The following is a 14,594-nucleotide window of genomic DNA, read 5'->3' as shown; positions in this document are numbered from 1 at the left end:
AAAAAATCATACAGTCTGTTATAAACGAGTCTTTCTATGACTTTAGAAAGACTAGGAAGAATAGAGATAGGTCGGTAGTTCGAAACAAAAGAAGAGTCATCTTTTTTGTATATTGGAATAACTTTTGCAATTTTACATGCGTTCGGAAATACACCAGTTGACAACGACAAATTACAAATATGTACTAAAGGTGTCAATATACTCCCAACAATTTGTTTTAAAAGGGACGTGCTCATTTCATCATGACCACATGCATAACTTGATTTTAGAGAATGCACAATTTCAAGGATCTCACTAAAATCCGTTGGTTTAAAAAATAATGAATTATCATTTGACGTGCCCAAGTACTGCGAGAAATCTGTCTGTGTATGATCAATCTTAGAAGCTTGACTAGGACCAACATTAACAAAGTACTCATTAAAACAACATGCTACATCTTTAGGATTACAAAACGTTTGTCCATTATTCGTAATTTGAGATGTTGACACCTTCTTTTTCTTACCAATGACGTCATTAATAATCTTCCAAGTGGCTGACATATTTCCAATAGCATTTTCAAAAGCTTCCGCATAATACATTCTGCGGGAAAGCCTGATAATCTGTGTAAGTTTATTTCTATACGATTTATATCGATTAACATTATCATTATCAGGATACCGTAAACTGTTTTTATATAAAATATTTCTTTTCTTAATGGAACGGAAAATTCCCTTTGTTATCCACGGATTTTTTATTTTTTTATTGTTTTTCTTTTCAATTGTGGGGATATGTTTGTCAAAATAAGAAAGGAATGTATTCCAGAAGGTGTCATAAGCAATGTTTGGGTCTGCAGAAAGTAATACATCATCCCATGTTTCCGTGATTAAATCATCATTGAGTAATGATATATTTTTTAGTGTGAATTTCCGCTTCTTCTTACGTTCTTTTTGCTTAACATAAGAATTCTGTGTGTCGCCACAAATGAAAAATATAGGTAAATGGTCAGAAATATCACTATACAAAAGACCAGATTTCGAATAATCCGTGTCAATATTCGTAAAAATATTATCGATCAACGTTGATGAGTTGACCGTAATTCTCGAGGGCTTATCGATTGTAATATTACAAAAATTTGCTCGCAAAATATTGCAAAATTTATTTCTAAGAATGTGCTCTTCTCTCAAGAGATCAATGTTAAAATCACCCATAATATATACATCTTTGTTTTCTTGATTAATCCGCTCTAATAAAACATCAAAATTATCCAAAAATGAGTTACTATCTGTATGAGGGGGCCTGTATATTACACAAAGTAATACATTTTTTTCTATTATACATATTAATTTCAACACATGTGCAATCAATTTCATTTCCATTGTATATCAAATCAGGCCTTTCTTTATACGATAACGTGTCTGATAGGAACAGGGCGACTCCGCCTCCTCGTCCGCATTTCCTATCAGAACGGACAACAGAATACCCATCAATGTTATATAAAGGGGGAGATTTGTCGTTAAGCCATGTTTCTGTGATACCAATAGCGGAGAATTTCATATTTATCATAGACAATAATAATTGCATGTTTTCATAATTTCTTAACAGACTGCGGGCATTGACATGTAATAAACTGAAAAAATGCTCATTATCAATAAATTCTGAATTGAACTCGTCAGGTAAATAATACCGACATTGGACATTTTTATGTAAACATAAATCAATTTCATCCATATTTAAAACAAGAACAACACATGGACCATGTCAAGGTCGTGAACATTTGCTTAAGAATTGATGAAAGCAGACAAGAAGATGGCGCTATGAATCACCACATAATGTACCATCAACAATTAAAACTAATCAAACAATACTGGCGGTGCCTGGTAGTCATTGTCTGTAAAAAAGTGTAAATTCATTATCAGTATTGAGAGAATATAATTACACCCATGTAAACACGAACATACACAAACACACACTATACACGCACATACCAGTACACACACTCGAACACACACACACATACCCTCTTACAAAGCAGTCATAATCACCTCGTTCTCCCAATTCTAGGTATCTGTGTCTCTCTAACTCCTCTTTTTTCTATTCTCTTGTTCTTTTCTTTTGTTTGTTTTCTATTCACCAGTCCCCAAGTTTGTGAAAAATTCTGCATTTTATTAATTCAAAATGCACCATATCACATGTGTGTTCATAATTACATACAGTAACTACAAAAAAAAACATTCTCCTCAAACTTCCAGATATAACCTGTAAATTAGTGATTTTTTTTTTTTGCATTTTCGACAGCTCACAATAATTACATTGTACACTATTATTACAATACATATTACAATTAATACAAAATAAATGTGACATTCTCCATGATACTTCACAATGTAATCTCACTTGGAAATCGATGAGAAGTTAGGCATTTGTTGCATTTCAGAATTGTGTTCTGACCACTATAAAAGTGGTGCAATAACATGTACAAAATACAAAATTCTCCCAACACTTCACGAGGTAATCTGACCTGTAAATTGGTGAGAAGTTCTGCATTTCTTCGACTTCACAAATGTATTACAGTAGTATGCGTGTTAGTCACAAATAGTGCAATAACATGATCAAGTGTACCATTCTCCTCACACTTCACAAGGTAATTTTGCCCAGGGTTGAATTAATGAAAGTGATACCCAATGTGTTTATAAACACGAGTCTACAAACTTTAACAGTCTGCCAACTACTGGACTGATGGGAGGAGAGTAGTGGACGTCATTTGTCTCTTTTTGCTGTCCTTAGGATGGGGGACAACATGACAAAGTGTTAATAACATGTCTGGCTAGCCATTCTCTTTCTAGGACCAGAATTTTCAAGGCATGATAATATTGTCTGATAGACATTCTGTTATTTTCACTGAGGCAATCATAGCCGAAAGATTTATGGTTACGTGTTGAATCACATCTTTGATGGTTAAAATGTGTTCTACCATCTACAAATATTTCTGACTTTTTGTAGGCTTCCCCACTGTTCAGCTTTTCTTTCAATTCTGTTTTAGATACCATGAATTTTTTCATGACAACTGAAGATCTATCAGGAATAGAACTGATATCAGTACCTACAGATTCTTCCACATGAAAATCTTCTGGCTTTGCACTGACATTTATCTTCCACTCCCTCAAAAGCCTGAATGGCAGTAGTTTCCAAATTTGCAATGAAGAGACAATAAATGGAATACATACTGGAACACTACACTTTATTTCTATTGTTTCTTTTATATTTGAATAAGGTCCTCCCGAAGTGATCAAAATTGGTCAATTTATGTGAAACTGTGTTGAAATTATTGAAAGCATGTAGAAAATATGTAACACTGAAGATCATGCATCAAGTCTATATTTGTACAAGGCATTATGAGCAAGAAATTCACCAATAATTCCCTTTCCTTTCCTTACAAGAAATATGTAGTTTGCCTAAATGGTCTTTATTTTAGGAAAGTTGTTCAACAGTTAGTGCACTACATATAATAATGTAAATACAACCAGATGTATACCCACAAGACTAGATGAAGGGCAGTATGAAATACATACGGCATATGAATATACTGTACTTCCATCACACTTCACAAACATTTTTCTATTGCTTTCCTGTGTCCGGTTACCATCAAAATCGGTTCTTCAATGTCTGACAGGGACATTGCTTTCTCGAGATTTAACAGTTTTCCATCATCCAGCAAGATTCAGTATTCTTTGTAATCTGAAATAAGAAAATTAAAGGAGTGGAGGACTTAGTCTGCTTTCAAATTGAAATCAGGTACACTTAATGCAAGGAAAACAAATACATAATTTGATGAAACTGCCAAGTCTGGTTTTACTTCATTTACTGTTTTTTTTTTAACTATTGTTTGCAGAAGACAAACTATTTTCTTTAAATTTTACAGGTTGCCTGCCACAAACTTTTTTTACAAGAGTGAAAGATAAAAGAAAAAAAAGATAATCAAAGTATTTATCACATGTTTAGATTATTTTACATTTGTTATTGGAAAATTAAGTTTTGGCTCATAATTGCTTTTTTAGGAATTTACACCACACAGACAGATAATGCAAGAAATACAAACAGCAGTTATACAATGCCCTGAACTTCTCAACTCCAGTTGAATTACCTTCAGTTTCAAAGGTAACATTGCTGCGTTGTTTCTTAGAATGTGGACACCACAGTTGTTTGTAGAGGCTCTGCTTTTGTTGCTGCTGCTGCTTCTAGCAGTGTTGCTGATGTTCCTGGAAGTGCAGATGCTAAAGTTGCAAGTAGAGGCTCTGCTGCTACAGTGGTAAGTAGAGGCTCAGTTGCTACAGTTGTAAGTAGAGGTTCTACCACTGCTGTCGTACTTAGAGGCTCAGCTGCTAGGGCTGTATGTACAGGCTCCGCTGCTGCTGCTGCTGCTTCAAGCGATGCTGCTGATGTTTCGGGGGATTCAGCTGTTACAAATCGACGTTGAGGCTCTGCTACTGCTGTCACAAGTAACGATACTGCAGGGGAAGTTTTAAGCAATGCATCAATGAATAAATTATGTGACCATCCTGAGGGTAGAATCAACAAGATTTATACTAGATATACATGTACTTGCAAACATCTATCATGGACACTAGAATCTACAGTGTATTACATGCACATATAAAGCAAATTATCAGTAATTGATTTCGTTTCGGGACTGAGAAGAGACGTTGACATAATACATTGTAAGTAATAATCAATATCAGACTTTTAAAGAAACGAAGTAAAAGCTAACAGTCTTCAGCATCCTACAGTCATTACAAACTGCAATATAATTATAACGTTCGTTTTATTCATTACACAGAATTGAACATTTATATTGAAATGGTAATGCAATGAAAGTACATTGTACCTACATGATACTATGCATAAAAATCTCTACATATTTTAAAATGAAAAAAGACATAATATATCTTGATAAACTTATTGATGTAGAACAAATCAGTAACTATGTATTCAAATTACCTCAGGCAGAAAGAGGAATGCCCTCGTTATCTGACATCCTACGTCCATCCATGGGCATGTTGAAGACTTGAAGCACCCTCCCTTTCCACCAGCCATTTTCACTTCTCATATGTACGCAGGAACCTTGCTTCGGTTTGGTCCGTTGAGCATGATAGAGGTTACTTGAGCTGACAGGATTCATAGAACCATCCCTCTTCCACTTGGCAAGAACATCTATGCCTACGGTGGTTCAAAAACACAAAAAATTCAGTGAGAAATTGGACAGTTGTCTCATACACTATGTGATAAAACATTACAAGTACCTGCAAGTTTGAAAAATGTAAGAGTATTTCTTAGAGCTAAAGCACAATTTCAGAAGAAAAAACAAATAACATAAGGAAATTCTTTACAGGCAATCAACTACGACATTTTGCGAGACAAAATGAAAATAGCTACAGCCAGCATACCTATTTGAAATGCAAATTGTCATCAAAGTCTGCTGATCTCTGAAGGGCATAGTAATTCAGGTGCTATTGGTCGAGCTTTTACACCTTGGGGTTGGCGAAGGTAAATAATGATAACTGCTAAACATTCTTTGATTAGAAATGTGATGTCTTTCACATAAAAACCTAACAATCTTATACACAGAAGTGCTTGCTTTTTTTCTCTTTTACTACATTGAGTAGCAGTCAACATTGATATACATGTATGAAATAATTGCAGTAAGGCCATTAGAAACTTGCCCCAAGTATGCTCAAGCAGGTGTCTAGGGAAGAGCTTGTAATATCAACATCAGCCTGTCCTCACCAGGTTAATATCTATCTTAGATAAGATCAACATTACAGTAAAGGTACATTACATTCCAGATATCAAAACAGTGATTTCTGTCAAATGACATGGCATTGTCCAATCATCTGTTCCACTGAAAGTAAAATATATGACCTACCGGTATTCCATTCACCTACATATTATGTAAACAGAGAAATGTTTGTGAATACCTGGTTCCCGGTACACTTTATGGTCCACAAGTACCGGTACCGGTTACATGATCACTTGTTATGATTCAAACTTACCATTATATAGGCAGAAGGAAAAACATCCTCATCACCACTACTCTCTGCGGCTGTACGTAGAGGCTCTGCTGCTACAGTCTGAAAGGCTCAGCTGCTACAGTTGTAAGTTAGGATCATGCTGCTACAAATGTTGAGTTTTACGGTAGCATATGTAGACGCTCTGTTGCAATAGTACTGTCGGTAGGCCTACTGTAGTACGTAGAGGCTTCGCAACTACAATTGTATGGAGAAGTTCAGCTGCTACAGTTGCACTTTACAGGCTCTGCTAATGCTGCTGCTGCGCCGAGAGGTGCTGCTGATGTTCCTTGGATGCTAGCTGCTACAGTTGTAATGATAGCGGTGCTGCCTTTGTTTGTGGGGACTCGGCTCCTGCTTGTAGTGGCCTGCTGCTCCTAGAATTATCCCCAAGATATAGATAAGGAAAATCATGTCTGTGTTATCAGGGCACAAGTAGAATAACTTATATAGAATAAAAATCCCTGGATATCAAGGCTTATACTTGTACATTCATGAGTGTTAAAAAAACTGTGAGTACCGGTCCCGGTAATCAACTTCGTTTAATTTTTCTGAAAGTTCATTGATATCTGTACCGGTAATCAAAATAACTACCAGTACCGTACCGGTGAATACAACCTCGATCTAGAGCCTATAAATTTACTGTTTATGATTTTATGGATTTATAGTTAGACAGTAAAGGCCAGAGTAGCTTTTCTTGCATGCTTAAGGAAGCTATGTACACTTAACACTAACGCTAAACAGTCTCATCATGCAATCTCATTCTTACTTAGGGCCTAAATACTATTTTTTTTTAATGCGACAACATGAATCTTTATTGAAAACAATGATAATCATTTATTACTTAGGGCCTATTTACAGTTCTACCTGGGTATTTGCAATTGCTACACGATATTTTTTTCAGTTTATAGATTCTACTATGCTTTAGTTTTAAAAAAATGCATCAGGGTTGTATGGGAGGATTGCTTTATCTCTGACCAAGAATAATCAAGGACCCCTGTGGGTGGTGGCTAGGACCACCTAGTCCTAGGTGTAGGATCTAAAAGGAAATTAAATACACAGGCAAGCTACTTTTACATGATATTGTCGAGCAATTCTACTTCTCTGATGTAATATTTTATGATTACACATTAACCTGCCCCGATTATCATTACTTTTGTTTTTAAACAGAAGATTAAATAACAAATGAGCAACAAAATGCACCTAGTAGTTACATACCAGCACAATTCCGAGTGCATGGGACTGATGGTGATGACGAGCCCTCGCTCGCGGCCTCGCAAGCTCCTCGATTCACCCCACATACATCACGTGTGTTACCGTCTGAACAGGGATTTTACGAACCGGCGAATACGAGCATTTGCCGGTTCGTAATGTCACAAATTGCAGCATTTGGACATTTTGAAAATTCGTCATCACCAAAAATACGTGTTTTCGTGAATTTTGCGATTTGATATTTTGGGGATAGATAGAGTTTGGTATGGACATTCAAAAAATGGAAAAAAGTGAATTTTGAAAAATCGACCCAAATTCGAACATTCGCCGGTTCGTAATGCGACCAACGATATCTAAGCTAAGTATATCTAACGCTTTTCCGTACCATTTGAATGATCTCTGCTTTAAAAACATCAACAGTTAAACTTTCTAACAGAAGGTAAAATTCCAGTACTCGCCCACCCCGAAAACTTCGGCAAACGTCATTGTCAATATTTATTTGGCCCTGCTATCGTTTGAATTATGCATTCAGCCGCACTGCGACGCCGCCGGGTTGTTTACTGTTCGTTCACTTTCACTATTGTTAGACGGGCCTTTCAATCTCGAAAATGCGGTGGCCCCGGCATTCTAAAGTCTTATATAATATGTTTTTTCAGTGTTGGTTTCTAAACTTGGAACTGGTATCTTTTCTTTCAAAAAATATGACGATTAGCGCAGTTCGAAGGAAGTAAACCTATTCTTCAGTAGCAATGAAAGCACTTATTATTTGTGTTTTTACCTGTGACACGTCGTCTGCCGCAATTGGATTGGTCAATCTTATGACGTCAGTAAAACCTTTGCCGAATTTTCCCGAATCCATCTAAAGTACTTGCATCATGTTGCATTCCCCGTAACGTGGAATGAGCCAGTCTTACATTTTTTTTCATCGCCAAGATTCTAGCATAAATACAGTAGATCATTTGTGTCAAATGGTAATTTTCTTTGAATGTTCACTTTAAGTTATTTGATCTCTATGTCAAGGAGTGTTTGTAATCTGATAAGGGGATCAAACAATGGTATGTTCGCAATTAAATGCACTCTAGAGCACTCCTGCCTGGTATGACATTGTGTGCACCTACCCCCCCCCCCCAATCCACACACAACAGACACAACAACAACAACAACAACAAAGTTCTGGGGTCCCTTTTCTTGGGTGGACTTTGAATGTTACCCCTTATTGGTGCTACATGACTGTCTGACAGAAACGGGGCGTGAACACGGAATGCCCGCAGTATACATCAGAAGGTATATTATCGCTACTCACTGACTCCTTTAAATAGGGTAAACCATTCAAACTTTCAGCTGTTTGAATCCTAAGTAGAGGAAGGAAAGATGTCTTCCAGTGAAGATGGGTCAAAGGTCATCATGTGGTGCGTCCCAAGGACCATCTCGAGCGCTTTAATGAAATGCCTGAGTGCAGCTGTCGAGGACTCGGAGATCTATTTCGAACCATTCCAATACTGCTACAGCGCGGCAATGGCCTAACAAGGCTACCTATGGAGAAGATCTTCCGAAGAGATATGAGGGACACGAGGAGGCGTTCCAAAAAGCATGCCAAATCTTAAGTGCTGATGTGCAGTCTCCACTGGATCCAAAGCGCCTTGCGTGATTTCTGTCATTTGACTGTCGGTACTTTAAAAGTTTTTGAGGAAGTTGTTCCTTTCTCCATCCCACGAGTAAGTTAAAAATCCTTACTGATGATTTCTCTGTTTTACACTTAGTCGGTGGAGCATAACCACTGGCAGGCAATACACATGCAGCACTGCTAAATAATGTTTAAAAAATAATTCACATGCGAGAGAATCCAGCAAGACAAATTGAACCTTCAATCGGGTTTGATAGAAACCAAATGCAATTGATGGAGCGTTATTCTCACCTAGTTTTATCAATCGAAGATGTGAAAGATTTGCCTTTTAACGATAAATGTTGCTTTCCCTGCTGCCACCACAGTCTGAGTAAAGATACACTATATCTCTTGGATCACGACAAGGAAGATGACATAGAATGCTGTATATAGGCATAGATGTAGGCCTTACTAAAAGTGAGTGTGAATTAATTACACTCTTACAGTCAATTAGAGAGTCTAAACCTCGTTTAGCTATAAATGTGCCATTACCCTTATTTTATCTCATCTTATCATACCGTAGATATGCGTCGATCAAAGATGCGCTTGAGACGGCTACTAGCAAACACGTCTTCGTAAAGGACATGGGTTCAGGCATCGCTGGCTGCCGAGATGCTTTCTAGTACATTCCGAGCGGTTTCAAGCACACGTTCCTGATCCGCAATCCAGTCCGCGCGATCAATTCGTATCGCCAAGCGATGTTCAGGCACTTTTCCCAACTGGAACTTCTCGAAGGTGAAGCTGCTAACGAGCAGACGTACGATATCGAACGCGAGGACAAGTATTTTCCACCTGGATATTATATGAAGGAACTCTACGATGTCTGGAAGTACGTCAAACATAATATCGATAGCGATCCTGTCGTTATCGATGCTGATGATTTCTTGAGGAGGCCAGCGGAAGTCCTAAGCGCGTATTGCACAGCGGTGGGACTCCCCTACAGCGAGTCACTCCTAAAATGGAATGCTTCCACACAGTCCCTGAAATCATGGAAAGCTGCCGGTGACAGCCTTGTGCGGGATGTTGTCAATTTCTACGGGAGAGCAATGAGGAGTAGCGAATTTCTGCCCAGAGCAAGTTACCTGATCAACTGACCCCTGACGTCATCCGTTGTTCAAACAAGGTCATGGTATATTTCAAGGAGATGTATGACAGTAGACTTAAGATATAGTCGAAGTATACACCTGTGAGATTACTCTGTGACTTGGAAAAAAAAAAGTCATTCCTACTGTGGGATTGAGAAACACGATTATTACTTATCTTCCTGCGTATTGAGATTAGCAAACTATGAGATAAAACAAAGCAACTAAAGAAAAAACAATTACCGTATTGAACACACCAATGAAACAGCAACAAATTCTTCGGGAAATAAAAAGAAATACGGCGTGTCATTAACTAAGGTTAGAAAATATATATATGTCCACGGAAAAGGGGGCCCACACACTACAAGCTCTGTCTTTTTAGTGGGTCCCTCCATTTTTCGCACTTTATGCAACGGTATACATGTACTTCACTTTGATCACTTCTGTTTCTTTTGTACTATACTATGTATGACTACTATGATAGGTCCTCAAGTGTTGTACAGTCTTTTCACTTCTCTATGTTCTATTTACCTCATTCTCTGTTACCAAAAGAAGTGAAACATGTTTTGTCGAAAAATGAAATAAACTTTGAATTGAAATTGAATTGAAAATTAAGTAGTAAGAATGACAAGTGGTCTTGCCGGTAATGTTTCTAGATATGGAGCGAAACCTTGTGGGAAAGTTGACACCTCAATCGGTGGTAGGAAAATTTCTTACCGCCCTTCTTTTTCTCTTTCGTCTGGTCTTTGTTCTTTTTCCAGGTAGAATTTTTGCATAATAAACAGTGTCGTCTTTCTGGTATCCTTTTGTCTGTGTAAAGTCAAAAGAAGCACACCTATCCTGAATTGGTTATAGTTCGTTATTCCGAAGGTTCGTTAATTCGAAAATCGGACAATGTTCGTTATTTCCAAGGTTCGTTGATCCGAAAATAAAGTCATGTTGTTTATTCCGAAGGTCTGAAGAAAAGGTTGGTTACTGCGAAGATTTGTTAATCGGAAAGCAAAAACCACTATATCAGAAAAAGGTTTGTTAGTATGCATGCATCTTCTTTTTATTTTTGAATTGACAAAGCTGGTTTCATTTCCGGATTAACGATCTGTCATTCGGAATAACGAACCTTATTTCATTTTCGGATTAACGGACCATCGGAATGACGAACCTTGTTACGCCTTTTCGGATTGACAAACTTCCGGATTGACAAATTTCCGGTTAAAAGCAATTTTTCTGTTTTGGAATAAAGAATCTTATTTCATTTTCGGATTAACGAACCATCGGAATAACAAACATCCCCTCTCGAATCAACCGTATTTCAAAAGCGTTGTTGTTTTTTGTAATGTGGAGTTCGCTGGCAGACAAAACGTGCGATCTCTAGGGTTTTCAATTAGATGTGTTTTTATCGTACTCATATTCAATTAGATGTGTGACAACTTGTTCGAAGGAATTACGCAAATGGATGCCTTTGGATATAGATGACGTACCAGATTTGGAATGTTACAAGTAAACTGTAGGTTTCTGCTAGAATATATATATTGATACATGTTTACTCTACAAGCAGTGTTTAAATTTGTTGCCTATGTAAACACAGGAACCCTATATAATAAGTAAAGGCTGGTTATCAGCTCATATACAATTTTGCTCAGGAAGATTTCTGACAACGAATATTGATTGTGGTATATGATCATCAAAATCGTCGACCTGGAAATGAATGAACCTACAGCACAAATGTAGCAATAAACGAAATGATAGCCGAACAATTGTGCATTTTGTGATAAAAGCACCAATTTCGTACACAGGTTGACAATCATGTTCAAATTAAATTTAGATATTGGGCCATCGTAAATAGCGCACTCAACGTCCATGGCAGCCATTTTGAAAAATGGCTGCCATAAATGCCATTTTTTCGTAAATTTTACTAATGTCAGGAGGCAAAAGTCAATAAGATTTTGCTTACATATGGGAAATTACATTCAAAATAAATCTAGATATTTGGCCATCGGAAATAGCGCCCTCAACGGCCATGGCAGCCATTTTTTTTTAAATGGCCGCTATAAACGCCATTTTTGTCAAAAGATTTGCTAACATCAGATGGGAAAGCCAGTAAGATTGCAAACAAGTGGGAAATTGCATTAAAAATGAATTTAAATATTCAGGCATTGTTAATTGCGCCCTCAACGTCCATAACAGCCATTTTTCAAAATGGCTGTCATATGTGCCACTTCTACAATAACTTTGAAAATTTCAGAAGAGAAAAGTTAATAAGATTTTGCCAGCAAATGTTGATTACATTCAAAATAAATCTAGATATTGGGGCATCGGAAATTGCGTCCTCAACGGCCATGGGAGCCACTTTTCAAAATGGCCGCCAAAAATGCCATTTTTTTTTTGTTAAAAATTGCAAATTTTAGAAGGAAAAGCCAATAACTTTTTGCAAACAAGCAGCAATGGGAAATTACATCCCAAAATAAATCCAGATATTGGGCCATTGGAAATTGCGCCCTCAATGGCTATGGCAGCCATTGGGCACCATATAAGTGCCACTTTTTCATTTAAAAAATGGCTAATTTCAGAAGAAAAAGTTAATGAAATTCTGCATATATATGGGAAATGACATTCAAAATAAATCTCGATATTGGGCCATCGGAAATTCCGCCCTCAACGGTCCTTGCAGCCATTTTTCAAAAACAATGCTATTTTTTTTTTACATTTTGCAGATGTCAATAAGAATTTCCACAAATTATAGAATTACATTCAAAATGAATTTGACAATAGGCCATCCAAAATTGCACCCTCTTCGGTGGGTTAGTTCTAAATTCATTTTTTCAGTTTATTTCTAATTACAGTATTTCGGGTGTGTCGGCTAACAATATACATGTAGTTATCAAAAGTATGTGTTTTTTATGGAAACATAGCAAGCACAATCACTTTTATCGTAAATTGAAAGGCCATCGTATCTGTCTTAAGAAGTTACATGTTACATTATTATATAAGTCTATAGTCCAATGTATTGAATGATATGGTGTTGCTGTCAAACATATATACATGGCGCCATTGTCCCTGGATATTCATATTACTCTTTTTCGGAACTTTCTCATGTTTGCCACCTGAAATTTGCATTAAATCGCTGAATTTTAATTCAAAAAGTGTAAAAGCTCCCTCGTTTTGGAGAGAGAAGCCCCTTTCCCACGGTCTCTTTCAGTACATCTCTGTGGACTTTTAAGTACATAGTAAAAAGGCACAAGCGCGGAACACTATGTACAATGTAGCACAAAAATGATGTAGCCGTTTACATTGTCCCTGTGTATTCGATTTTGTATTTTCATTTTAAACATGCAGGACAAGAGGTGACAGATCCCGCATTTCATCCATTGATATTGTCTATGAATATCGAGTTTTCTTACTTTTTAGATTGATAATTTGCAAATATTCCACAAAAGTGTGGACCAGATTGTTAAATTTCACTAAAGATGCAAAAGCTCCATCGTGTGGTGGTGGGGGTGGTGGGGGGGGGGGGGGGGGGGCTTCAATATTGATGGGATATATAATTGCTAAGCATTTGCCTTGTTTATTTTCATTGTTCCTCAAATGATTCCTTTAACACCACAATGCAGATTATATAATGTCTCTGTGAGTATTCTACTGCCTTTTCCTTTTGAAATTAAGCAAATTCTCAAGACAAAAAAGAAAAGTGTATTGTTACCATTTTGACAAATGGGTGAAATGACCATTGAGAACACAGTTTATGATGGCGCCATGTCTAAACTTCTTTGTATTTAATTGTCAACTTGCGCAAAAAGTTGTATTGCCTTCATCCAGCATTAGCACACCTTTATTGAAGGAAAATGCCATCTATGACAGCCATTTTGGAAAATGGCTGCCATGAACGATGTGAGCGTTTTTTTTCTTGAAAAATTGCAAAGGAACAATATCTAGAATTAATATAATCTAAATTTTTGATATTGTCAACCTGTATACAAAATTACATTGTCGTCTTTTTAGAAAAAAAAAAAACATCGACGGTAGCCATTCTTAAATATAAATTTAACCTAGCTAGCTCCTGAGGGCGCAATTCACCGATGGCCTAAATAATCTCTTTATATTTTGACACAGTTATCAACTTGTGTACAAAATCCTGTTGGCTTTTCCTTTTATGAATTTGCATTGTCTAGACATTTGAAATAATAATAAATGTTATCTACGGTAGTCATTTTGAAAAATGGCTTCTGTGGCCGATGAGGACCCCTATTAAGATGGCTTGACATATTGTTTGATTTCTAACATGATTTTCAATTTATGTACACATTATGTTGACTTTTCTTTCTGAACTTGCCATTTTTTTAAACAAAATAATTTTAACAATGGCAGCCATTTCAGAATATGGCGGCCAAGGCCGTTGAGGGCACTAATCTAATACAAATATTCATTTCGATCATAATCTTCAAATTGTGTGCAAAATCTTATTGACTCTTTCTTTGTGAAATCAGGAAATCAAAAGAAAGAATGGAATCCACGGGGCCATTTTGAAAAATGGCTGCCATGGCCATTGAGGGCGCTATTTACAATAATGTAATACATAGGCCCTAGATGTATTTCAAACGA

The 14,594-nt window shown here is 36.9% G+C and overlaps 1 pseudogene; it reads left to right on the top strand.

Annotated features, from left to right (window-relative positions):
• Positions 1-8,514: 8,514 nt before the first annotated feature.
• On the top strand, positions 8,515-10,087 carry LOC139731633 (uncharacterized; annotated as a pseudogene).
• The last annotated feature ends 4,507 nt before the right edge of the window (positions 10,088-14,594 follow it).

Source organism: Diadema antillarum, unplaced genomic scaffold, assembly GCF_040938485.1.
Source record: "Diadema antillarum isolate AM-2024a unplaced genomic scaffold, OU_Dant_1.0 seq00000382_RagTag, whole genome shotgun sequence".
Lineage (NCBI taxonomy): Eukaryota > Metazoa > Echinodermata > Echinoidea > Diadematoida > Diadematidae > Diadema > Diadema antillarum.
This window is presented reverse-complemented; position numbering and strand designations above follow the sequence as displayed.